Genomic DNA, 26,255 nt, shown 5'->3' on the forward strand with positions numbered 1-26,255 from the left:
TGCCCTTCTACAAGTTTGGTTGCAATAACTGGTCAGTGAGTACACCTTAAGCTTCTTCCAGTCATTGGGACTAGAAGCTTTTAAAAACAAGCCTGACTCTTTTACTATTCAGCCTCCAAACTTCATTTATTCCAGACCCTTTCTAATCAGAGTAAATAACTCCTTACATTTCTGTGTTCAAGGTTCTGCTTGAATAGACCAGCCTGTCTTTCCTGCTCTTCTCACCCTCTGACACTATTATTGTGTCTTAAATGTTTTTGTTTTCCAGGTATACCTCCTATTTAGCAGTGCTTTTCTTTTAGGTATAAATATATATTTCTTTTATATATATGTATATATATGCACATTTATTTTTTTCACTAAAGTTTGTGTTTTACAGTATGTTTAATAACTGGAATATTTAATTTTCATATTTAATTTTAAATAGTATTTATTGAGTAAACATTGGGAGTCCTTCCCCTCTCTGGGAGTCTCAATTCTACAATTCATAAGGTACTACTTTGTATCTCCTAGGACAAGTATTTGTATAATGCTCCAGACTAGATTTAAAAGTTCAGAAATTGCTTTGTATTATTTATTTTCACTAGTGGTGGGAGCCCAAATACTCAGTGAGAAAAGTAACACCAGCCATTATAAAGACCTTTGGGAACATCCCACTGATCACACTGAACCTTAATTATCTGTCTACCCCTAGACCCCCACCGCAAACATCAGGATTGTGTTCTTCCAATCTCCAATGCTAGAACAGTGCAGCAGCAAATTCTCTTGGACTAAAGGGATAGTTATGTTTATTTCTTATTCATGTGATACTTTCCTCCATTCTTTGAATAGGATTTTTTTATTGCTTTAACCACAAGTTTTGAATTTTTTCCAAACTTACTGGAAAAATATCATTTGCTCTTCTACTATTTGTAGAGATCTCACTAATCCTTAGTGCTTGCAATTTTTAATTATTAAAAACTTTCAGTGATTTAAAAAATATTTATTTTATTTATTTATGCATACAAGAACTAGGATGTAGGCCAGAAGGGTGCAGTGAGAGGATTCACCTGAGACAGAGTGGGGAGCAGAACAGGCAGATCTACTGAAATACACTGCTGAGGGGAGCAGGAAAGGTCTGTTGGGCCATGTGGGTTGCTCCCTGGCCAGCTAGGGATCGAACTGGTGCTGCAGTGGCTGGCGATAGCCTGACAGCACTGTGTCTTTAATGCCTGCACCACCAGGGGTGGCCCCTCATCTGAATTAATTCTTTAAGTATTGCTAGACAGCATGAAAGGAAGGTGAATATAACAATAGTTTAAATGAAGTAAAGGTTTAATTTGTGAATTAAATTGAACTTGAATTTGTTGTATAGATAGCTGTATGACCAAGTGCTAAGTATATATTATTTGAAACTTTTTTTGGCTCTTCTCAAATAGCTCTTAAATCTAAATCAATATTAAAAGTTCTAAATAGTATAATTGTTTTATTAGATATCCCGAGCTTTCGGTAAATATATATCTTGAACCTTACAGTATTCAGACTAAGTAAGCTTAGATATAACATATACCCAAATCGCTGTGATTTGTGTAATTTCTCTCCAGCATAAATATTGCACTCATAGTAAAATTGCTATCGTAGAAATCAGCGTTTGATTATCTGTGTATTTGTGGACTGGAGGAGGTGTTAGTGTTATATTTGTGTTTAGACTTAATTTGAATGGTAGGTTAAGGTGTATGGTGAGCAGTGTGCAGAATGTTTTATTTCCTTTTTCAAAGCTTATGAATAAGAGCAACATCTGAGTCTGATCTTTGGGAACCAAATTCAGGAATATGGTTTAGTTCTATTTTAATTGTTTCCCTTGATTGTACCTTATTTCTGTTTATTTGCAAATTGTGTATTTAAGACATTAACATACTTAATACCCTGTGTTTTGATACGTTTTTCTACTAGATTCATTCTTTCAGATTTTTTTTTAAAGATTTATTTATTTATGCATACAAGATGTGGGGTACAGGCCAGAGGTGCGGGGGTGGGGCGGGGCGGGGTGAGAGGATTCACCAGAGACAGAGTGGGGAACAGAACAGGCAGACTGACCAAAGTACACTGCTGAGGGGAGCAGCAGGCGAGACTGGAGAGGTCTGCAGTGTCATGTGGGTTGCTCCCTGGCCGGCCAGCGATTGAACTTGTGCTGCAGAGGCTGTGGATTGCTTCATAGTGTGGTGCTCAACCCCTTGCACCACCAGGGAGGCCCCATACTTTCAGATTTTTGGACTCAGAAAACAGGAGCAACAAAAAACCTGCCTTTGGCTTAAAATTGAATGATTATACTCTGACGTTTCCATTACATGAAACTCATACACACACCCCTGGTTCATTTGAGAGGAAATACTTCTAAGAATTGGGTGTACTTAACTGCTGTGACAGACTGTTTATTTCTTTCCTCATCCATTCATTTTTTTCCTAAGTATTTATCAAGTTCATATTATACACTATGAAGTATAGTTGATGTAGTGGTGAGCAAAACAGAAACATTTGTTTCTTGCCCTCAGTGCATCTTAGAGTCTGGTAGGGGAGAAAGCCAGGAAACCATACTACCATGTGATAAGTGTTGTATGTGTCTGTGCCTGGGGTTCCCTTATAAGAGAAATTCTCATATATTTTAGAAAATTTGAGTTATTCCCAGCTAAGACTACCAAAAAAAAAAAAAAAAAATCCCAACTTTTCTTTTTTTCCAGAACTTTTTTGTGTCCATCTTTAATTTTAAAAACTTGAGGTGAGGGCCTCCCCAGTGGCCCAGCAGTTGAGCGCTGGGTTGCGAAGCTGCCCGCGGCCTCTGCAGAGCCAGTTCGATCCTCATAGCGCGCAGACCTCTCCTGCCGCCCGCTGCTCCCCTCAGCAGTGTACTTCGGTCCTTCTGCCTGCTCTGCTCCCTGCTCTGGCTCTGGTGAATTCTCTCACCCTCCTGCGCTTCTGACTGTACCCAGTGCTTGTATAAATAAAATAAATAAATCTTAAAAAAAAAAGTGTTCAAATCTTTAAAAAAAATAAAATAAAAACTTGAGGTGATACTGAACATTTATTTTGGAAGTGCTATTTTAAACTTCATATAAAAGTCACATTGTTTTCATGTTCTTGTGTTGTGAATTTGAATATCCCACTAATATAAAATCCAAATTTTAGTGACTATCAGTTTTCTCTCATGAGAGGCCATTAATTATTTATAGAGTACCCATTATTGAAAAGATAGGTTACTTTCAACTTTCTGCTCTTTTAAATATTGCCTCAGTAAATTTATCTGTATTTAAACTTTTAATTAAGTCCGATCATTTCCCTAGGGTAATAAAAAGATGTGTTCTTTTTTTCTCTGTCTCTGCTTTGTTTTATAGATATAAATATTTATCACCTCCAACTCCAGTTACTCCAGCCCTGCCATATCTTCTAGATTTTTTTGATCTTTGGTATTTAGACCAGTGCTCTCCATGACACTACCTTGAAGAGAAAATTTGGATCTCATTACATCTCTACAACTAAAGATACAAGTTGAATTAAATGTTAGTGATTAGACATCAAATGTAAGGCTAGTGTTATACATTGATATAAATTTGAAATTGTTATATCCATTATTTTAGAGTGTCCACGTCTAGAAATGTTTTATGAAGAGATTTTTTTTTAATAGAGGAATTAAATCTTTCTAATACATAGCCTATAACTGCATGATTAAATACCTTTTTGTGAGTGACTTGGAATATATATTATTATATAAGTATCTCTGTGGAGGTAAGAATGAAAAGAAAAATGAAAAATTTTAAGCTATTTTTCTTTCTTTTTTTTTAAAAGATTTTTTTATTTATTCAAGAACTGGGCTACAGGCCAGAGGTGTGGGAAGGTGAGGGGATTCACCAGAGACAGAGTTGGGAGAAGAACAGGTAAACAGACAGAGGTCTGCCACGCCATGTGGGTATCTCCATGGCAGGCTGGGAATCAAACCCGTGCTTCAGAGGCTGTGGACCGCTTCACAGCACTGCGCTCAACCGCTGCGCCACTGGGGAGGTCTGGTAAGCTATTTTTCTTAGAGATGTCAAGGGGGTTGTTTTGTACAGAACCAGGTGGAAAGTCTAGCAATTGGAACCCTTGCTTTACAGAGTTTTACTTTTTGTATATTTTGTGCTGTTTCAGGATTAAAGTCCTGTTGTTTTCATCTATTCATCCTGTGTCCACCTAGTGACTGGCACAGCATACATAATAAATAATACCCCCAAATACTTAAGAAAATAGCTTTACTAGAGATAAGTCACATATCATACAGTTTACCTGTATAGGGTGTTTTGATTGGTTTCAGCTGTTTTTTTAGTATATTCAGAGTTGCGCAATCATCACCACAAATTTTAGAATATTTGTATCACTTCAAAAAAGAAATTCATATCCTTTAACCATCACCCCTCAACACTGCCTTTCCCCGCAACTATAGGCAACCATGAATCTACTTTCTAGTCTCTTTGGATTTCTCTGTTCACGACATTTTGTACGAATAGAATCATACTAAATGTGGTATTTCATGACTGTTTTCTTTCATTTATTTAATATTTTCAAGATTTATCCGTGTTGTACTATGCATCAGAACTTCATTCCTTTTTGTTTTTTTTTTTTTGTCAGATACTTCACTGTATGTTTCTATCACAGTTTATCTGTCAGTTGATGGAACAAATAATTTTTAGTACCTAAATACATTTGGATAGGCTCACACTACAAAGAAAAATAAAGGAAGAAGTGAAGTTGCAGGACCCCATGGTAGAGAGATGCTGTGTTCAAAGTTAGTGTTGAAGGTATATATGTATGTAATTTTAGAGTTTTGTTGTTGGGTTAAGGGAAGAACATCACATTCATCAGTATATCTTGTCAGTTCTTCCTTTGAACACTTCTTAAATCTTCTCTCTCCTCCATATTTTCTCTTATCTAAACAACAGCTTTTGCTCATTTATTACATTATCACCACTACCCTCCAAAGCAGGCAAAAGGAACATTGCTAAAATGTTTCCCAAAGGCATCACAAGTCATTAGTGTAACCTTCACAGCTAACTCACATCAGGACCTTGCTACCTTTGCCATTGTACCCCCCCCCATTTTTACTTTGAATTTAACAAAGGATGATTTAATGCTTTCATAAGTTTCTGTTCTAAATTTCAACTTGTATCCCTTCAAGAACTATGTGATGAGGACCTCTTTTGGAATTTGGTATAGTGGAAATTGCTTATGAGCTCTGGGGTCTACTGAGCATCTGTTTCCTTTGAACCTCTTACCTACAAAATCATGCAAATTGTCATGAAGATTAACAGAGATAGAATGTGAAAATATCTGGCATATAATATGTGCTTAATAAACTTAACGCCTGTTCTGTTTCTCATTTGAATCATCGTTTGAATATAGTGATCTAGGTGAGGTTGATTCCCTCTTTTTTTTTTCCTTCCTGAAAAGGAAGATTGATACATTATGGTTGCCTTTAGGTAAGGGTTTGCTTTCTTCTTACAAGTCTGTATTTCTTCCCCAAGAATCTTGTTTTCTTGAAGTTCCTGATGTTTTATTGTTGCTCTAATACCTCTCTAGCTGCAGTACTTCTGTAGATTCCTATGTATAAAGTGACATTTATTACCTTTCTACCACTTACATTTGTGCACATGTATCTTTATGATTTCCTCCTAATTAAAAATGTTCATTAAAAAAAAAACAAGAATATTCAGAAAATAGAGAATTAGAGAGCAGGTAAAATTTATTTGTAGTCCAGTCACCTTCTGCAACCATTGTGGTTTATGGTTTTCCAGATCTTATGCTATGCATATATACATGTGCATATTTTTTGAAATAGAAACTGGATTGCACTATGTATTTTGTTTAAATGTTTTTTTCCCAGTTGCAGTGTAGGGTATTTCAATGTTAATACCATCGATATATACATCGTTTTTTATGGCTTCATAGGATTCTATTGTTTGTGATTACTATGATTACTGCCACTCATCTTTTTGTACTTTTAGATTCCTGCTAATTTGGTTAATATAGACCGTACTGGCTTTGATTTTGAAGTCATGAGTAATTCTGATATGCTTTTTACCTCCTGAGTTAACAGTTGTCATGAAATAATTTCCCTGAGATTTAATGCCAGATCCAGTTCAAACTTGCTTCTCTTTTCATAGGTCTTTTGTAATGTTACCACTCACGGGACAGAATGTCCCACTTTCTCTGCTTTCACTTCCTTAATTTGCTATTCATCTGGCTCTGGTTTTCTAACTTTTTCATACCTCTGCTTCCACTTACCTTGGCAAAAGTCTTTTTCTTCTCTCTTTGCATTTCTCATACCACTTTCCTATGTGAGCTTTACCTTTTAAGTAACATAACTATTTATTTGTCTTGACTAATATATTTTTCCATTTCACCATTGATGGTGTGATTATATTCATGAATTTGTCTGTTTTCCATTTCAAATGTGGTACTATTTTTTTTTTTTTTAAACATTTTTTTTTTTAATTTTTTTTATTTTATTTATTTATACAAGCACTGGGTATAGTCAGAAGCGCGGGAGGGTGAGAGAATTCACCAGAGCCAGAGCGGGGAGCAGAGCAGGCAGAAGGACCGAAGTACACTGCTGAGGGGAGCAGCGGGCGGCAGGAGAGGTCTGCGCGCCATGTGGGACCCTCCCTCAGGTGGCGGGGGAGCAGCCGGGGATCAAACCGGCGCTGCAGAGGCTGCAGGCAGCTTCACAGCCCAGTGCTCAACCGCTGCGCCACCAGGGGAGGCCCCAAATGTGGTACTATTTAATACTTAATTTTGTTAATTATTCTGAAGGAGAGTGCTAGCTTTCTTCTGAATAATTAGTGGATTCGTTCATATTGTTCACTACAATTAAAAGACACATTTCACAATTAATTGTCTCTTGCCCTAAATTGGGATATTCTTAAGGTTATTTTTAATCCAGACGGTTTTACTTTCTTTTGGATCTGCTTTTTGGCTCACAGCCCATTGATTATGTCCTTAAGGAGCATTAGCCATTTAAAATAATTTTAATATGAAGCTAAGTAAATCATGTTGTATATTCTAAAGCCACGATTATTAAACTAGAGCATGTAGCTGAATCACTTGGAAGTCTTATTTAATCAGATTACTTGGTCCCATCCCCAGGTTTTCTGATTCTGCAGATCTTGGATAGGGTCAGAGAATTTGCATTCTAACAAATTTCCAGGTATGCTGGTATTCCTTGTCTTAAGACTATTATGAGAAAAACTGTGCTAAAGGAACATGGAAATCATATTTATATTATTTGTAATTATACTTTTCCCCTTTACACTAGTACATATAGATATAATAGAGCATATATTAAAAGAGTTTACATTGGTTTTAAACGAAAAAACACATTATTGCAAAAGAGCAGGATGGTTACTACCTGTGCTTGTTGTGGGCAATACTAGTAGACACGGCCCCTGGAGTGTTAGTTTTGAGTCTTGAATTGTTTGGTTAAAGAGAGGTCCAAGATTCCTAAAATCTCTGAAGTCTTACTTTTCCCTCCAGACAAAAAGTATTAGCTAACTGATTTCCCTGTACATCTACCTCCTAAATTTGCAAATAGATCCTCAGTATGTTTCCAGTGTTAACTATCTCTACTAAGAAGTGCTTATGGTGGCAGACATAAAGTAGTGTATACAGATGTTAATTTGTAATGCTATAAAAGTGAAACTTACAAAGTGTTATAAACCAATGTCACTTCAATTAAAAAAAAATTAAAACCTGAAATAAAGAAATGCTTAGTCCAGAATGTTTAACAGAGACATTATTTTAAGGTTTATCACCATGGGGATTTAAAACTTAGGTGAGGAAATCATAGATAATACAAATGACTTTGGAAATCTGAGCTACAAGTCGGGTGATAGTCTGTATATCAGGTCTGAAAGAATATAAAGTTGAGCCTGGAAAAAAGAAGAGAAATTTTAAAATAACTGTCATCAGATTTGATTGATCTGGTTCATCGAATCCAAGTTCAGTAAGTACAATTCTCTAGTTCCTTATCAGATATAACTGATAGTTGTTACACTTATTAGTATACTGGCAATTTGGACCTTTGGGTTTGAAGTTCTTTCTACTTGACAGCTGGATGGGGGAGATGTATAAAAACTATTGCAGTTGGCTGGCAGGTACATTATTTGTATTTGAATGGAAAGGATACACTATTTGAAAGCATAAGAGAAAAAGGGCTTTTGCAGAGGATCATTTGACATAAAGGTGTGTGAAAGGTGTGGCTAAAGCAATGTCTGCAACTGATAAGAGCAGTACACAGTAAGAAGAACAGGAAATGTCTTTTAAGCACCTCAGCCTCTCAGGTTTAGACTTGGTAAAAAGACTGCTGATTTAGCCAGAGATACTTCAATTACATTGTAGGTAAAAGTCCCTTGTTCTGTGGAACTGTCACTGTGAGTTGGTATTTGCAGTCATTTTAGGGTGCCTCTTTGATGTTTTTTTATTGTTGTGCACTCCATTGCCCTTTTTTTGATGGCATGACATGTATGGTCTTTTCTTGTCAGCAATTAGGAAAGAAATCTCAACAGAGTAAGAAACCTTATGACATAGAAAACATTTGCCTGAAGTGTTCCCATGTGAGCAATGGGCATGGACATATACTAAAAGAGGGGGAAAAAAGGCTTTTTGTTGAGAGTGACAGGCAGACAGGATGAGCAAAGTTTAACTTAAATCCTTTCATTGATATTGGAAAGTCATAAGCCTTCATATGACACTGCCACATTCAACTCATTGTGTGATCTGGAGCTCTGTAGCTTTTATCAGTGTGTGTGTGTGTGTGTGTGTGTGTGTGTGTGTGTGTGTGTGTGTTCAGTGTAAACATTTTATGAACTGCAATGTCTGATCCATCCGTCTGTCTGGGCAAGAATGTCCCTTGACAGTAAAAAGAACAGCAATCAGGACAGAATTGGTCAATGCGGCATGTCTAATGGTGGGAAGATATTTGAAGGACTCGCTATAGACACAATAGTTTCTCTAAATAGCCTCTTTGCACCCGGAGTCTTATTGCAAACAGGTTCATTAAGGAGAGACATTCTGACACACAGCATCACAGTAATGAAAGTAGCTCTGTTTTTCTAATATTGTATCTTGCCACTTCAGTTATGCTGCTAGTACAAGATTTCCCTTGTGTTGTTGTATATTTCTCCAGAAAAAGAATCAGTCTTCATAGAATATACAATTATTTTGTACAGGAATGTATAACTCATACCTAAGATCCAGTCCTCCCTGTTTATGTGCACTAGTGCAAAAATAATTGGCAAACACATCTTCCAGACCAAAAGATCCCAGCACCTTCAATTTGTTGGGCTAGAAGATGTTGAACCAGAGTTATAATAAACTTTAAAAAATATGTAATGTTCAAAATGGATTTGTGATCAATCATAAGAGAAAAAAAAATATTAGTACAGTTTCCCATGAGGTGTAATTTTTTTTTTCCTTAGGATTTTAGCCAACTCCAGTATAGTATCTATTCAGAGAGGGAGAAAATGCAAAAGGTTTTCATCCTCCAAGCTTTACATATAACTACTATATGATGACTTAAGCTATTGGATTTTCTGCCTGTTAATGTACAGCATGAACATTATGAACATGGAAAAAAAAAGGTTATATTGGTTTAAAAGTGGATATGGAAAATTTAATGTGCTCAAGTGGGAACAATGGCATATTAAAAAAAAACACTCATGACACAGATCTAATAATTCACTTGCCCCTGTAGGAGAAGGGTATCAGCTCTGATACTGGCTCATAGTTTATTTTTATATACACCCCTGGTCCCTGCAGTATACCCGGTGTGTGGGTTCCAGAGAAAAGAAAGAAAATAACCTGTAGGGAAATCAGCCTGGAAACCTTTCATTAAATACATTGTACTTTGTATTGTGTCATTCACAGAATCTTCAAGAAATAAAGAAAGGAAAAACCTGTTATCAGTCTGCATGTGTGAAATATTATATTTGAATACTATCATTTGTTTTAAGATTAAGGCTGAGGCTGCAGACATATTAGTTATTATTCACTTACATCTGGTAGATAATACAATAGGGATTTAAAAATTCTTTTTCCATTTCTAGTCCCCGCCTTCCTCTCTGCCTCACACCTTCCCCCACCCCAAGACAATAGCAAAGATATTACTTTTACTTAAAACTATCCCGGCTAAAATATTTTCATGTTGGAAATGTTGCCTCTTTATAGAGGACAGGGGCGGTAATAAAATCAGTCTTAAAATTCTTGGTGGAGTATATCATTTAACAAAAGGTACATTTCTAGGGGAAGATTGGCAAAAGTGTTAAATACAATCTTTCATGAGAAAAATGTACCAGGCAGGTGTGTAACTGTGAATAGTGACACCTTTATCAAGTTGAATGTCCTTTGGAGTGAGCCTTTGTCTTGTCATTATAGTTCATGTATTGCTGTTGGTGGGCCTTTAAAATCTGTAAACGTCTTAGCTTTTTTTTGCTGACTATTCATGCAGGATACGCTAGGCAAGCCAACTGTGACACATATTCTGCCTATACTTGTAGCTGTCTCTTGGACGAAAATGAACACACATCTTAAACCTATACTTTGGGTGACATAACAGTATTTAATGAACTTCCCAAAGAGTAGACATTAAGGGTTTGGTTTTAATCTCAGTTACCTGGGAACACATCGTCCTACATACTGTTGAGAATTTATTATTTCTAAAGTAGCTCGTGATGAAAACTATGTTTTAAAATATAGAGGGTTATACACTATCAGATTGATCAAATTGATAGCTTTTTCACACCTGTTCGACTCAGTGCTGCCTTGTGGCCTCAGAGCAGATATAGTACATTCCCCTCTGGATTAGGTCACCTTTCTGAGAAAAACTTCTTGTTTGGCTTGGGGCTAGGGTTTTGGGAAAGTAGATGTACTCTTAGATGAAGAACTTCTCAAAAGAAACAGCCTCTGGGAGTATGCTTATCTTGGCCATGGTCGTAAGTAAACTCCTGATTTGGATGCAATTGTCCAGTCTTCCCTTGAGTCATTTCATTTTTGTTTTTTTCATGCTTCACACATCTTTCAGTTGAGGTGTTAAACCAAAGATCCAGTGAATTTAGAGATGTTGATATTGTTTCATAGTTATGATTTGGAAATAACTTTTAACTGTCAGTGGATCATTAAGAAAGTCAATTTTCTGGGCCTCCCTGGTGGCACAGGGGGTTCAGATGCAGCACTGTGAAGCTATCTGCGGACACTGCAGCATGAGTTCGATCCCCAGCCAGGGAGTGGACCCACATTGCGCAGCAGACCTCTCCTGACTCACCCACTGTTCTCTTAGCAGTGTATTTGAATAGATCTGCGTGTTCTGCTCCCCATTAAGTCTCTGGTGAATCCTCTCACCACCCTGCACCTGTGGCCTGTACCCCAGTTCTTCTATGCAAAAATAAATATTTTTTAAAAACTTGGTGAACTGGAGACTACTTTTCATTTTGTTTTTTCTTTTTTGTTTTTTAAAGATTAATTTTTGTTATGCATACAAGAACTGGGGTATAGGCCAGAGGTGTGGGGGGTGAGAGGATTCATCAGAGAGAGTGGGGAGTAGAATGGGCAGATCTACTGAAATACACTGCTGAGGGGAGCAGCGGGCGAGACATGAGAGGTCTGCTGCGCCATCTGAGTTCGCTCCCTGGCCAGGGATTGAACTCATGCCACAGTGGCTAGCTATAGCTTGATAGCACTGAGACTTTAACTGCTGTGTCTCCAGAGAGGCCCTCCGGGGAGGTTCATTTTGCATATGAGCAAACTGTCACCAATAAGGGGGAGCACTGGGGTTTTTAGATCCCATGCCTGATCTTCTTATTCCCAAATCCATACTCCTTACTATTATTTTGCAACATGTACTAAACTACATGGCTCTCCTGAATTTCACTCCCCTTTTTCTTGGCTGTCAGACCTATGTACTAACTCTTTAGTCTTTTGGGGCCATTTCATTACTCTACCACCTGTTAGCCACTTGACTCTGTTAGCCTTTCATAGTGAGCTGCATTTTCCCCATCAGTATTTCACCCTGTGTTGTGAAGAGTAAATGCAATAGTGTCTCTGAGAGTATGTTATTTGGCTGGCATCCTCTTTATGTTGAGCACTGTGCTGGAACCTGCAGCGCAGCAGTGACATGGGCAGAGCTGGTTCCTGCCCTCTGGAAGCTTTCAGACCTCTGGGCATGATACAGAGAGTCACAAAATTAGTTTTGTATTGCATATCAAAAACATAGATGTGGAGGCCCAGTTAACTGACTTCAAGTTTAAGCCAAAGCCTGAACAGGTACAAGACTTTTCTAGGGTCCTGTTGGTAATACTCAAAGAAAGCTCCTTGCTTTTGTTTATATTGCCTGGATGCATTCTTCTCTTCATTAGTTCAGGTTTCTGGAGGTCAGAAATGTGAGGTTTTCTGTCTGCCTACTTCTCAGCTTTTATTTCTTTGGGTTTTCTCCTAACTTTCACTGTCTGCCTCTGCTCCATAGCTTAATTACTTTGGCTTGCTCTGTTTTCTGCCTTTCTCAGATTTCTGAACCCAGTTCAATGTTAACTAACCACTTTCAAGTTCTAGCTTAATCTTCACTACTTGAAGTCATATCTGTCTTTTGATATTCTCCTAAAACACCCCAGTTTTATATTTTTATTTGTTAGTGTAGGCAATTTTTCTGGTTTTTTTCAGCTACTCTGAAAGTTCCCGGAGGGTAGGGACATCTCTGCTTCTCTATGTATCACAGGTCCAAGTCTATCTTCAAAATGGAATAAAATTGGATATTTTTCCCCTTCATCATCTTCTCTGGAAAAGCTCATCTTTTCTAACATGTCATGTATTCTGAACCCTAAACATATCTTCTTAATTCTGCATTTCCTCCTTTTCCCCCCAATTCTTTTTTTTTTTTTAAAGATTTATTTGTTTGTTTATACAAGCACTGGGTACAGTCAGAAGCGCGAAAGGGTGAGAGAATTCACCAGAACCAGAGCGGGGAGCAGAACAGGCAGAAGGACCGAAGTACACTGCTGAGGGGAGCAGTGGGCGTGGCAGGAGAGGTCCTTTGTGCCATATGGGACCCTCGCTGGCGGCCAGGGATCAAACCTGTGCTGCAGAGGCTGTGGGCAGCTTCACAGCCCAGCGCTCAACCGCTGCGCCACCAGGTGAGCAGGTGAGGCCCCCCTATTCTTAATAAATACCAGCCAACATTGTCTTCATCCATAGTAAATTATCCTTCATTTCCCCTAAATATTCCAAACTCCCCCATCAGGCACCATCTTCTGGGTAGGAAAGTCTCTTTAGGTAAATATTCCCTGGTATGTCTCATTACCTTTCAGACTCTCACTGGTGTTGGTTCTTACTGACTTCCTTACCCTGATCATATAACTGGTCTTTCCACCTCCTCCTGAACTAGTAATCCCCCCGAAACATTTATCTGATCATATCAGATCTTAAAAGTATTTGATAACTATTGAGATATTACTAGTGAAATGACAGTGTGTTTGGGATTTATTTAGAAGTTATCCAGTGAAAGAGGAACGTTAGGGGATTAGGAGGGTATTGGTGAATCAAGCTGATCATGTGCTGATAACATTGTTGAAATTGGTGGTGTGGTTCACAGGGAACTTACTATACTACAGCTTTTCCCAGTGTCCTAAAGTAGAACATTCCTGTTTGGTAGGTTATTTTGGGGGTCTCAGTAACCTCAATATTTTTCCAGGTAAATTAATGGTAATAGTCTACCCAGACTACAAAAATAACCTGCCAAATCATACCAAATGGGAACATTATTTCTTCAGATAGCAGGAGAAACTCGTATTTTTATTTTTCTGTTTGAAAACTTCTGTACAAAATTAAAAAAGAAAAAAAAAACACAACAAACTTTGACTTTACACAATAGAGATAATATCTGAGCTTCTTGGCAGAGCATAGAAATACTCTCACACTCTCTCCCCAGGGTCTCATTTGGCCTTTGATCTTCCTCAATTCTATAGGCTGACTCTACTCTGCAAAGTCCCTGCCCTTAGCATTGATCTCATGAAAGGCTCAGCTCTACCGATACATCTTCCCTGGCCCATTTTAGCAGCCTGGTTGGGGTCTTCTCTCCTTTTGCTTCCCATATCCCTTTGATAGACTGCCCTTAGAGTCTAGCACGATGTTGCTTTGTGCACACCTGAAACACTACCTCCCCCATCACTGATGACAAACAAAGAAGCTCCCCTCTCTCCTCCAGTTTTCAACTAATACTCACTATGTCCCTATAGAGTGGCAGTCATTTAATGAAAACCTGAGAATAAATCAAAAAGTTTCTCCTGGCCTGTAACGTGGGAGAGGCCATCAGCTAGTGCACCCAGTGTTCTGGGCACCACCCAGTGAGCTGGAAAAAAGGAGGAAATGCAGAGTTTGGAAAATATGTTTAGTTTTCAGTTCAACAGATTAATTCAGGACAGAATAAATGATATGTTAGAAACAAAAGAGGTGAACTTTTCCAGAGAAAATAATGAGAGAAAAAAAAATCTAATTTTACTCCATTTTGAAGATAGCCTTGGATCTCAAATAGGTACACCACTCAACTCTCCTCACTCCCAAGAGCATCCCAGATACTCTTCAGGCACTAAAGTATATAATGTTAAGAAATTCATAAGTAAAATGTGCTATCCAAATTTGAGGTAGTCCAATTTTCTTTAGCATGTCAAAATAAAAAACCCATTGGCCATCTTTTGACATTTTTAATGGTGACTTTTAAAAATGTCAGACTATACACATATATATTTTGAGGTAAGTCCTGTCCATAAAACTGGGTAGGGAATTGTTTTTACCACCCTTGGTTTGTGGGCGGACAACCTCTAATTCCTACAGATCCTACACAAGGCCATAAGGTGAGCAGAAAAGTAACCTTCCCCCGCACCAGCTTTATGATGTATTTTACTTATTTCTTGATGATTCCAAACTCCACTAAGACTCTGGAGCCCAGAGGTAAAAGTGAAAAATGTTTAAGAGATTTGAGAAATGAACTGATTTTTGTGGCCTGGAGAAGTGAAGACCACGGTATGAGTTAATCACTGTTTCCAAACACTTGAAATAATTTTACATGGAAGGTGGTGCCAGCTGTTAGCCATTTGAGTGAAAATAAACAAAAGGACTTAGGTTGCAGCTGGAGGGATTTTAGTTTGATAGAAATTTTTCATTAAGTGGTTCTGGGTGGGAACTGGGTTCCCATCCCAGTAGATTGTTGATTTAGGTCCAGATTGGAGGGCAGTAGGGTGGATTTGAGGAATTTAAGCATCCTGAAAATCGGGCTTCATATGATGAACAAGCCAGCAGCTGTGAACGCCCTCCGTGCTCCAAGCTGCAGAATGAGGATTCCCCTCTTCTTCCCACCTTCCCCAAGTTGAAAGAAATTAACCTCAATTAAAGGAAATAGTGATGGATAGCTACAGAGGTAAATATGATGTATCACATAGGAAAAACTACATTAAAAGAACATTAAAGTTGGGACAGAACTAAAAGTGGAAAAAAAATCACAGTTAAGGTTGAAAAGTGGTATCATTTACATCTCTTCTAATATGTAGACCTAACAGGACTTATTAAGAAATTATGAGTGTGCCCTCTTGTGCTAAGAACTAAGTTTTTGAGTTGATACATTCAGCTAAATATAGTTTCATTGCCCAGCTTTAATTAAGGCATCAGCCATGAATGATTATAGCCCATGGATAAAAACCTGTTACTTTTACCAGAAGAGTTTTGGTGTTTGTTTAAATATTAAATTTGGAGGGGCCAGGTGTTGATTCTGTGCATTTTAATACCTGAGCATATTTCAGCTTTTCTGAAGTCAAGAGTTCCTTTTCAAAGGTTTTGACTAAAATTTTAATAGCTTAGCAATGTTTTAGTAATGTTTACTGATACCATTTTTATTTATATTGAAATTGAGCTTTTATCCCTCATTCCAGGAGTGGGTTTTTGTTGTTTAAGAATAGATCTAAAATTGTATATGTATATTTTAAGCAAATTTACTGTCTTGTAGGGGCCACAAACAAACTAGTCCCGTCACATTTTGAGTGTATAAAAAAGCACATTGGGATACTAGAAAACTTCCTTTCAAGATTTTACCTATATAAGGTGTATATGTTTATTCAGTGTTTTTGTGTGTATGTAAGTGTGTGTTTACCCTATCTGGGACAAAATTCCGCAAGTGGTTCTGAAATAACATGGTTTCAAAGTAGAGTATAAATAGTGTAATTATTTGTATTTGGTAGAGTTTGAATAGTGCAAAAGCTAGTCCTTCGCGTCTTCATCTCTACTCTGACTCCAAAGAGTTTTCTACCTTTCCCTAAACCCAGACCAAGACCTTCCAGAAAATCAGAGTATATTCTGTAGTAGGTTTTAAGTGCTTCTCTCTGCTCTTTTCCTCTCCCTCACATCCCTCTTCTCTTTCCCTAACCTGCTCTGCCTGTTTCTTTCCTTTTTGGGGAGAATTTTGAGTTCCTTCATTGACTTTAAACTTCCTTGTGTGAAAAGTGACAGGGCAATTAGCTTCTGAAATTGTAACAGGGTGGTCCCCAGGAAAGGGGGAGGTTCCCTGCCCCAAGGGAACCTCCCCCTTTCCTGGGGATCACCCTGTTACAAAATCACTGAGCTATGAAGAACAAATTAAAGTTAGAAAATTTAGACACTACATCTTAAAATTTTATTTTTAAAGCAGCACAAATTTACTTTTTATTTGAAAAATAAGTGAATTTATGCAGGTAAAAAGTCATGGCATTTTGTGTAATTCTACATTAATAAAGCAGTATATGAGTTAAAATTTTATATTAGAAATTTTGAGGAAGGAAATATGAGCCACAATTATTATAGAAGTTTCCTGTTTTTGTTATATTAAAATTAAATCTTAAAAAAGGGTAATGAAATTCTGCTAAGTGAAATTATTATTAGCCAATAGGAATTTATGGCATGTAGACCTGGGTAGTATTAATTTGGGTACATGACAAGGATACACTTATCGGCATAGATTTTTTTAGGTTGAATTTTCTCTCACAGATGAATGAGTTTGTTTTTCCAATTACTTTTTTAAAAGTTCAGGAGGCCAGAAATTCATAGAAAAAGAGAGAGAGAGAAACTGAGGTCATTTTTATTTTTTCCTGGTGGCTACTTGGTATATACCTACATAGTCTTTGTTACATAATACAGAAAATAAAATCTGTAAACCTTTTTAGCCTTAAATGTATATAAATGTAACACAGCATCATAACTATGCAAACATGTTCTAAAACAGGGTATTGTATGGAAGCAATTACTGGCAGTGAGAGAGTTGCACACCCCAAGAATGGGTTGGGGCCAAAAAATTGAATGTTTTTAAACAGAATTACTTTTGTGTGGGTGGAAAAGAGATCAAGGTTAACTTTTATTAGGAACCAATCCCAACTCTTATTTTAATTCTGATCACATACTTGGTAATCCAAATAAATAAGTAATAAAGAGATTTCATGTTAGGATTAGGTTATTTTTTTCCCTCACTGCTTCCAGCGGGGAGTGATTAGTTTTTATAGTAGGACAGCATGATGTCCAGAAGTTGAACATGACCTATGCATGTATAGTTCTGTAGTTTTCAAATTTAGGACTTTGTAATGGTTAAAGATGTCGCCGCCCTCTGTGACAGGATGCTTGAGCATTCTTTAGCTGGGTGTGTTGTATTCATCTTTAACAGATTTAATGGGATGTAGTAAGGTTGGATTTTATCATCTGCAAGTAACTGGCTCTGCAGTTTTCTCCCACTCACCACTAGCCTGGAGAAAATCCTGGTGAGAGGTGTCTCCTTCCTGTTCCCTTCATCATGTATATTTTGTATATTTTGTTTAGTCTCTAACTTCACATAAAATCATCCTTGTCTTACTGCAATTTTGCACTGTATTATTTGGGTGTGGCATGGATTTTAAACATGGAAGGGAAGAAAATTGCATTATATAGACCTCAGTTTAACAATGACCTGTAGTCTGGAAACATTTGGACCTCACTGATAACAAGATTAAATTGATTTCCTTTCTCAAGCTTGTGTCACCAAACCCCAAACCAGAGAACCATGCTGGATTAGACTGCAGGTTGAACTGAACAGCCATCCAGGCAACACGGGGACTAGCTTAATTGTTATCAGAACATTGTATCGATGAGTGAGGCTTGGTCAAGTTACTTAACCTTTCTTCCTTGATTTTCTATTATGTAGACTGGAAATGATAATATCTCTCTTTGATCTCACAGGGATGCTTCAATCCATTAGTCATTAAAGCACTTTAAGTAAGGTATAAGGCACTAGATGCAAGGCATCTTCATTATTGTTATCATTATTGTTATTTTATTACAGTGCCATGTACAAAGGGGAGCTTTTTAATACTAAAGAGTTAAGTCTCAGAATGAGATCTCTGGCCTCAATAGTTGGCAGGGGACCTGAAGAGGTCAGATTACCTCTCTTCCCACTCTGAGGCCAGGCTCTGTTCCTCCCTGCCTCAATTTGGGAAGCAAAGAGCAAAGCAAAACCAAGAAGACAAAACTGAAAAGTAATCTTGAGGAAGCAAAGTGGAGATAGCTATGGTCTATGCCTGTTCTTTTTGTAGGAGCTACTGTTGGTGTTGATCTTCCTAAACAAATTGTAAACTTTGTTGGTAACTATCTTGATGCTCACCTCCTCTTTCTATGAAATACATATTTCTGGAGTTCTAAAGTAGATTGCAATTTTCATTTTCCTTCATTTTTCCCCTTCCATTCCTCTAAGAAAAGAAAACATATTGAAGATAGGGTATGCAAAAATCTTTAGTCTTGGAGAGTGTTCAGATGCATTTTGTACTAGGTGATTGTATTTTCTAGATCAACCCTCTCTGATAGTTCATCTTGAATAGTTCCTCCCTCAAATCTAATACAATATTCCAGAAGGAGATATACTCCATATATGGTCTTGTATGGAAGCAACTTAATGAACTCTGTGAGACTAGATCGACCCTTGCCTCTCAGACGGAAGAATTTGCTTTTTGGAGCACAGGTGCTTTTGGTCTCGCAGGTGTCACTTTTCTAAAATAATCTACCCAGCCCTTCGTCTTAACTCTCTGAAATGGATAAAACTTTTGAATCTTCTTGGTTATGAGATTTTCTACTTTTCTATATTCATTCTTTTGAATTTTTGGTACTCTTGAGTATCATGATATATTTTACTTTACATTGTATTTTTGGACTGATTGTTTTAATGCATCATCCACCTGTAATTTGGTGGCATGTCCAGTTTGGGGTAACTCCAAAGCACTGGTACTATAAACACAGTGCTTTCTAGTTAGCTGAAGGACAAGATAGTTAAGTGTCATGGTCTGAAATATAAGATGTTTCTGTTTATCAAAAATACTATGTAAGAAAGCCTACAAAATCAAGTGCTGAAGAATTAAGAAGTCCTAAAATAAATATGGATTGGTAAAAAACATATTAATTCATCAGTTGTTACTTGGTTTGGAAACTTTTCTTAGTAACTGAAATCCTAACCTTGAAAGTTATGTTGCTCCCTAAATGTGAGTACAATAATTTGCTTTCCTAACTCTTCTCTGCCCCAAATAGTAGGGTCTAACAGATTTTCTGCTGTTGATTTGTGTGGAAAATCTTAGATGATATCATAGTTTTATATTTAAAGAATTGTTGTTTTCTTGGTGAGGGGAAGACTATAATTGCATGAAATTAGGATTGTTGTGAAAATCAGGGACATATGGTTGCTATAGGTATAATATTAATTTTTCAGAGTCAATACTAAAGCAAGTGAAATTACCTCTTTATATTGTAGTCAGCTATAGCTACCTTTATACGTGAAGTATTTTTTCCTATACCCAAATGTGAAAATTCTCCTCTGTGTATTTGCACATAACTTTTTGTTAAATTTTCATGTACATTTTTAAGAAAATTGTGCTGTAGCACCTGCTGTATCCCCCCTTTTTTTTTCTCCCTCCCAAATGTCATGTCAACAATTGCATTTTGTATTAGTGATCAAACAGAATTTAATATCCAACATTCTCCTTTGTAGTTAGATGCACCTCCTATGGAGTTCACGAATGGCTTTTATGGCTATTGTGATTTTCTGTATATTTCCTGAGTGGTCACACTTGGGTCACCTTTAGAGATACCTAAGATCAGTGGGGCTGTGGGTGTGGGTGGGCATGAAGAAGGTACGTATCAAGGATCCCTTAGTATTCATATTCCTGGAGTTGATAGCTGGGGTTGGGTTTATCCTGGGTTGGTCTGTTACTCAGTCTTCTTGTTTTTTTTTTTTTCAGTATCAGGAACTAAGGAACTTTTTCAATCATTTTATCCACCTCCATTTTTAAATTCGAAGGAATAAGATTTTTATCTAGTAGGGTTGAGCTTTGGAAGACCATCAACTGTTGTAATATCTAAATCATTTTTTCCCTAATTGAGAATTGCATGTGTACACGTTTTCCAGTTTTGAGATATAAATGACACCTAACGTGTGAGTTTCAGGTGTACAACATGATGATTTCATATGTGTGTATATTGTGAAATGATTAGCACAATAAGGTTAGTTAAAACCTCCATCACATTACTTAATTACCTACTTTTGTGGAGGATGTACAGATTATTCAGCAACTGTGATATTTGTTTTTCAGCCAATAGTGAGTGCAGTTTCCGAGAGTTGCTAAATAGCTGTGGTACTTTGGTGATGACTGGTCATCTTGAGGAAGTGATAATAAATTTGTCTTTTTTACCTTAGTTTTTATATGAAAATGGGCCCCTGGTAGTATACTTAGATAGGCTTTATTAGGACACTATTGTTCCTGCTTTCTTCCCATGGTAATAATCTTAGAGATTTTCCTTGTTATAAAAGTAAAATTCAGAATATACTTAATCTGTAAGAGTTTCTGTTTCAAAATATTGAACTCTTCCATGTTTATGTACTTAGAATTTTGAATGTGATTATGGAATGCTTTCAAAGATTTAAAATGTGTAGCAGTAACACTGAATTATATAGAAATGGCTTGGTTTAAGAAGACTTGTTTTTAAGCTGTGTTTAGTATTCCATTTTTCTCCCTGTATATTGTGAGGGACATTAACACTGATTCACACTGAAGGTAATTCCTTTTCAGTTTGAAACCTTACATATTTTATCAGAGTGATAAGATTTCAAAGTTAAAAAAAATAGGGGAAAAATCTATTTGGTGGTTTTTCTGTCCCTGAAGTCTTAAAAAGTAACTATACTTTTCCATTACAGTCCTTTGTAATATCTATAGAAAACATACTGCCCCTGCACAAAAGCTCCAGTTGTGGCCCTTGACTTTTCCTCTCTGAAAAAACTCTTTTATAACAACATACAAAATAATAATGTGAAAAGCAATTAGGTCATAAGACTCAATTCCACTTGCTGAGATTTTTGCATGAAAGGCACATCTTTTTTCTTATTGAGATGTGAGATTACAACCAGCTATTGCAGTGGTAACCTGCCATGCGTTTCTCTACATTATATTTTGGTGTGAACTGAGAATTATTAGGAAGTAAGTCTTACAACCCACTTTAGTTTCCTGGAATTTACCACTGGTAAAATCAGAACCAATTCTCTGAGGAGTCTATATACCAATAACTGACATATTGATCTTGAAAGATTTTTTCTCTTCCCACTCAAATGAAAGTTAAGTTAAATGGTTATTTAAAATAAAGTTTATTTAATTGTTACATTTGTGAGTAAGTAAAACTAATAAAATTGCCAAATATTTTGATTGTGACAATGAGATTGATTGATAATATTGTCTCATAATTACAGATTAAATGAATAGATTTCACATATTGGGCTATGTGAAATCTGTGCTATTAATTCTCATGTGGAATATTAAACTGAAAAATTTGCATGTCTTCTGTGCAAAATAATGGCCCCCACCCAAACATGTTTAATTCTTAAGAACCTGTGAATATGTCACGTTGCATAATGCAAGGAACTTTGCAGAAGTAATTCAGGTTGAAGACATTCAGAAGGGGGACGCATCTGGATTATTCATGTGGACCCAGTTTAGTCACATGATTCATTAAAAGAACCAACTGAGGTAAGAGAGCTATGATTTTGGAAGAAGGGTCAAGGAGAGTGATACAGTATTGCAAGCTCTAAAATTGGAGCAAGAAATATGGGCTGTATACAGAAGTTGAAAAAGGCAAGAAAACAAATTCTCTCCTAGAGCGCCCTGCCAGCACCTTGTCTTTAGCTTAGTTGAGATCTCTGTTGTATTTGTCACAAACGGAAATATAAGAAAGTAAATTTTTGGTTTAACTCACCAAGGTACAAGTCATTTCTTATGACCACCTGGAAAACTAATACTCCTTGTTTTGTATTTATAAATTGTTGGGAAAAATCTGAAAATCTAAATACTATGAAGAACAAAAACTATTTGGTAATATGTAAACGACTTAGTAGTAAGTATTACTTCATATAAATAGTAAGACTGCATTGTTCAGTTCATTTTGCACTTAAATAACAGGATGAAGTCAATTTGATCTTGAAACTGATTATTTTCCCATGGTGCTATTATTGTGTCAGAAGCATAGTAGGCATTCAGTAAATGTTGGAAAAAATGTGTAACTTACATGGTTTAAATTTGCATTGACATATTAATAATGGAATTTTGAGATGGGGCTTTAAGAAAACTAGAAATATAACTGCTTGGTAGTAATGCTTATGTCTGAAGAACTAGTGTGTCATGTTTGGTAATTGTCAAGGTACTATTCAAGGGTTTATTCAACCCAAACCTCAGAGTCTGAGTTCATTCTCTGTTGATAAAGCCAGACAATAGAAGAAACTAAAAAGCGACAGTGATGGGAAGTTAGAAACTTTCAGATAATGGTTTTCTATTTGATTAGTTACAAAATTAAAATCTTTGAGCTATACATTATAGCAAAGGATTCGAGGTCATAGTAAATATATATAATGAAATGCCAAACATATTACAGGTAAACTGTACTTAAAAAAATCACTTTTAAACTGCTTTTCTACTTCCACTGACTAATCAGAAGTGCTTAGTGTTATGTTTGCTTTAGGCACAAGGGATATAGAGGGAAAGAATTCTGCCATCATAGAGCTTATTGACCCATAGGAAAATAAAAAATTAAATAATTACAAGTGCTGAGAAGAACTTCAGGGTGTTGTGGGAGCAGAAATAACCTTCTGTAGTCCAGATAAAGAAACCATCTCTGATGCAAGAGGTGGTTCAGAAAGGAGAAGGAAATGACTTAAAAGCCATGAGAGAATGCCTGGAACACAGAAAAATCTGGACTCATCTCACAAGGGTCAGAAGAAATGTGGCTAGGTCAGCAGAGGGTCTGAGCTTGTGGAGCCCTCTAAAAGGATTTTGGAAATATCAGCTGTAATTTGGAGAATGGATTAAGCAGGAGAAGTGAATGCAAAGAGAAGCTGAGGTAGAGGCTGTTTCACCTGTCTGTGCTGTAGTGATAACCATGGGGATGGAGACTCGATGAATCCAGAGATAATTTAAGAGATATGCTAGGATTTGGACATTGCATGTAGGTTGTCAGAGAAGCAGGAAGAGGTTGTTGAGGAAATAATTTTACCTATCAAAAGACATCTTTTTATCCAAGTAGAAGAGAAGGAAAGAATACAGTTTACTGATATGTTAATTAAAAGATATACATGGTTGTAAAATAACACGAAAGTGACTTCAAAGTTGGGCCAAAATCTCACACTTTATTCATCTAGGAAAATAAGTACTTTGATTTCTCATTTCCTTGTGAGACAAAGGGCTGCACCTTGTGACAGTCTTGTCTATCTCGTGAGAGAAACTCAAGATTCATTCTGTAGCTTCATTTCTACGTACCAAGGTGATTTGTTTGCATTTCATCTTGAAGTTCTTTACCCTGTGAAAATTGGAGACTAACAGGTAAGTACTGAGACTTATTATTTCTACAAGGAAATATTCTTAAGAAAGGGGGATGGAGGGAGGATTTACCCTTCATAAATAGAGAAAATTATTTTCCAGGCACTCAAAGACGACTGATGTCGTTTACTGAGGTGAGCACTTCTGGAGGAGGAACAAATTTGAGGAGTCAAAGACACATTTGGAGATACCAAATTTGAAGTTCCTATTTGACGTTTCCTTGGAGATGACAGTCAGACAGTTCTGTACATTCGTAGTGTAGAAGAGTGATCTGTGCCAAAGATAGGGGTGGTGAGTGATGGTCCTCAGTGAAAATTTAGGTCAGATACACTTGTAAGGTTTTTGTACATTTCCTTCAGTGTCCTCTTGGCTCCTTCTCCTGTGCCCATGCATGCCCTCCACCTTCTGTGCATGAGCCTGTGTGACCTCTCGTGAGATCTTGGTCTCTGTTTTTGAACTTTTGCCTATTTGGAAATATTTTCAGTTGTTTCCACATGAAACTCTTAGATGTTTTTGTTTCCTCCTCATTATAGAATTAGGTATCCTTTCACTGATTTATTTATTTGGTCTGGGATGATTTGTCCTCCTGTGGGAGTAAGTGAGAAGGATAGAATGACTTTGTATGAATTGAAAGTAAAGGTTAAGGAAGAAGTACCTTGCTTCATACTGTGGATCCCAATTTTGTCCTGGGTAGGTGCATTTAATAACAATATTAGTAAAGCTGTTCTGTACTTTGAAAAAGGGATGACTTTTTGAACATATAACTTAAAGGCAACTTGAAAAGTGATGTACAGGGGAAAATATCCTCCCTTTAATATTTGCAAAAATATTTTGATCTACTCTAAAACAGAGGCTGTCTTTGTCCTTATAATATTGACTAATTCAGTTTGCAAGTTTGTTCAATTGGGAGCAACTTTATTTCTTTTTAAAGATGGTTTCAGAGAGATTTCCTCTCTCCTTTTTTAAAAAAAAGATTTATTTATTTATGCATGTAAGAGCTGGGGTGTAGGCCAGAGGTGGGGGGCGGGTGAGAGGATTCACCAGAGACAGAGTGGGGAGCAGAACAGGCAGACCTACTGAAATACACTGCTGAGGGGAGCAGTGGGCCAGACAGGAGAGGTCTGCTGCACCATGTGAGTCACCTCCCTGGCCAGCTGGGAAATCGAACTAATGCTACAGTGACTGGCAATAGCTTGATAGTGCTGTCTTTATAAACCCTGTGCCACCAGGGAGGCCCAGGACCAACTTTCTTGAATCAGCCTCATATATTGGTAAATTCTCCCCTTGTTGGAAAAGGCAAATATTGGTATTTAGGGACACTTTTGCCAAATGTGGTTTGCCAAATAGAAAAACAGGTAAATGTGGCATTTAGGGACAGCTTTTCATTTTATGAAGAGTAGAAATGGTGAACTGAAGTACAAACAGGGGTGGGCAATGATGAACAAAGATTTTTCCAACCAGAAATATTTGGTGAGACTAACCATTTTCAGGGTTGATCTTAGACTTTTTTTTTCTGTTGTGAAAGTGTTTGTTAATAGTTTACCCTTCCCGAGAGGCAGAAGAAGCAATCACATGCCATAAGTTGGAACTTTAGGGCCTGTCGCTTTTCTGGATCTTTTCTTGGCTGGAACCATGTGCCTCCTTGATTGCAACACAAGTACCCAAGTGTCTGCACTTTGACAAACGGAGACATGGGAGAACTAAATAAGGCAGGAACGTTTGCCACAGTGATTCACCTCAAGTGATATCCAGCTTTTACCAGTTACTGATTGCTATAACTATCCATCTGCTCTGCATCAAAAAGATCATTACTCTCGCTATACATATATATTTTAAAGTTTATTTTGAAATAGAATGGTGCAGCTCTGTAGGGAGGAGAGTGTGGTGGTGAGAAAATAGATGTTTTAAGGAATATTTATGAAGCTTCAGGGAAGGGGTAAACTAGATTTGCTGATTGATACCTGGGATGTGTTTTATTGTTTAACAAAATATTGGGTGCAGCTGTGCATGTAAGTCTTACCCTTTGGCAATGGGAATGTTAATGTCACAAACCTGAGTCCATTACCCCTTGCCATACAATCTGTTTTGATGCAATAGTGAACACAACTTCACTGCAGATTTAAGTACTATGTATGTGAATTTTATTTCCTTGTTTAGTCACTGAATCATATTGTAGTGTTGGCATGGTAAGTTTTTGTAATTTGTTTTTCTGTGTGAAGAGTGCTGTTCTTCTACTGAATGTTCACTTTTGCACACTTTTTTTAGTTAGGCATTATGTCATTACAAAGATTTACAGATATTTAATAATGATTTATTGTAGTAATTTAT

The 26,255-nt window shown here is 37.0% G+C and overlaps 1 protein-coding gene across 2 annotated transcripts in view; it reads left to right on the plus strand.

Annotated features, from left to right (window-relative positions):
* The window catches only part of BNC2 (basonuclin 2), a 417,406-nt gene that overhangs the window by 79,677 nt on the left and 311,474 nt on the right, over window positions 1-26,255 (plus strand). The window lies entirely within an intron of this gene.

This window comes from Talpa occidentalis, unplaced genomic scaffold (genome assembly GCF_014898055.3).
Source record: "Talpa occidentalis isolate TD23 unplaced genomic scaffold, MPIMG_talOcc4v2.1 talOcc4.7, whole genome shotgun sequence".
In the NCBI taxonomy this organism is placed as follows: domain Eukaryota; kingdom Metazoa; phylum Chordata; class Mammalia; order Eulipotyphla; family Talpidae; genus Talpa; species Talpa occidentalis.